General features: G+C 48.4%; 1 pseudogene; it reads left to right on the top strand.

The window, feature by feature from the left end:
- The first annotated feature begins 243 nt into the window (after window positions 1-243).
- LOC139002116 (ruvB-like 1 pseudogene) lies at window positions 244-1,561 on the top strand (annotated as a pseudogene).
- Window positions 1,562-1,805: the final 244 nt, after the last annotated feature.

Raw genomic sequence — 1,805 nt, 5'->3', positions numbered from 1 at the left:
CAAATACCATATGATTTCACTTATATATGGAATCAACTAAGGAAGAATAAAAACAAACAAAACAGAAACAGACTCATTGATACAGAGAACAGACTAATGGTTGCCAGAGGGGGGAGGGTTAGGGTACTGGATGAAAAAGATGAAGGGATTAAGAAGTACAGATTGGGATGGTAACTGGGGTTCAGGGCGTGGGTTACTCACTCCTGGTTTTCCACGCTCATCTTGGCTCCCGACCAGTACAAGATGAAGATTAAAGAAGAGAGCACCACCAAGACGCAGCACATCGCCTCCCACAGCCACGTGAAGGGGTTTGGCCAAGCAGGCGGCCTCAGGGCTCCTGGGCCAGGAGAATGTGCGAGAGGCATGTGGTGTGACAGTAGAATTAACCAAAGGCAAGGAAATGGCTGGAAGAGCTGTCTTGTTAGCAGGACCTCCTGGAACTGGCAGGACAGTTCTAGCTCTCACTATTGCTCAGGAGCTGGGAAGTAAGGTGCCTTTCTGCCCATGGTGGGAGTGAAGTTCACAGAGATCAAGAAGACAGAAGTGATGATGAGCTTCCACAGGGCCTTTGGGCTGCGGATAAAGGAAACCAAGGAGGTTTATGAAGGTGAAGTCGAAGAACTAACCCCGTATGAGACAGAAACCCCATGGGAGGGTATGGTAAAACCAACTGTCATGTAATCATAGGACTCAAAACAGCCAAAGGAACCAAACAATTGAAACTGGACCCCAGCATTTTTGAAAATTTGCAGAAAGAGTGATTGGAGGCTGGAGAAGTGATTTACATTGAAGCCAACAGTGGAGCTGTGAAGAGGCAGGGCAGATGGGATACCTATGCCACAGAATTTGACCTTGAAGTTGAAGAGCACGTCCCCTTGCCAAAGGGGGATATGCACAAGAAGAAAGAAATCATCCAGGATGTGACCTGGCATGACTTGGATGTGGCCAGTGCCGGTCCCCAGGGGGGACAAGACATCCTGTCTATGATGGGCCAGTTAATGAAGCCAAAGAGGACAGACATCACAGACAAACTTCGAGGGGAGATTAACAAGGCGGTGAACAAGTACATTGATCAGGGCATTGCTGAGCTGGTCCCAGGTGTGCTCTTTGTTGATGGATAGCGAGTGCTTCACCACCTGCACCAGGCCCTGGAGTCTTCTATTGCCCCCAGCGTCATCTTTGCATCTAACCGAGGCAACTGTGTCATCAGGGGTACTGAGGGTATCACCTCTCCTCATGGCATCCCCCTCGACCTCCTGGACGGAATGATGATCACCAGAACCATGCTGTACACTCCACAGGAAATGAAACAATTCATTAAAATTGTCGGATAGAGGGAATCAACATAAGTGAGGAGGCACTGAACCACCTGGGGGAGATAGGCACCAAGACCACTTTGAGGCACTTGGTGCACCTGCTGACCCCGGCCAACTTGCTTGCTAAGATCAACAGGAAGGACAGCATCAAGAAAGAGCATCTTGAGGAGATCAGTGAGCTCTTCTATGATGCCAAGTCATCGGCCAAAATCCTGGCTGACCAGCAAAATAAGTACATGAAATGAATCTTTCTGCAAAGAGACACTCCCAGCATGCCTGGGCCTGGGTACAGCCGGCAGATACAAGGCTCACGCCCAGCCTTCGGATCTGTTCCCCATCAGGCGTGGTTAATGGCAGGTTCAGTGTACTGTTTTCTTTTTAAGTTATCATAATTTCTCCCATGGTTGCTTTGAAGGAACCCTGCTTCACCTGGCATGTTTTATAATAAATTCTCATAGGATATTTTGATGACATCTCTTTCTCTTCTTT

The sequence above is a fragment of the Myotis yumanensis genome, unplaced genomic scaffold, assembly GCF_028538775.1.
Source record: "Myotis yumanensis isolate MYYU_CA2020_CCGP unplaced genomic scaffold, mMyoYum1.0.hap1 SCAF_2, whole genome shotgun sequence".
Lineage (NCBI taxonomy): Eukaryota > Metazoa > Chordata > Mammalia > Chiroptera > Vespertilionidae > Myotis > Myotis yumanensis.
The sequence above is the reverse complement of the archived record's forward strand: the minus strand, read 5'-3'. Positions and strand labels throughout refer to the sequence as shown.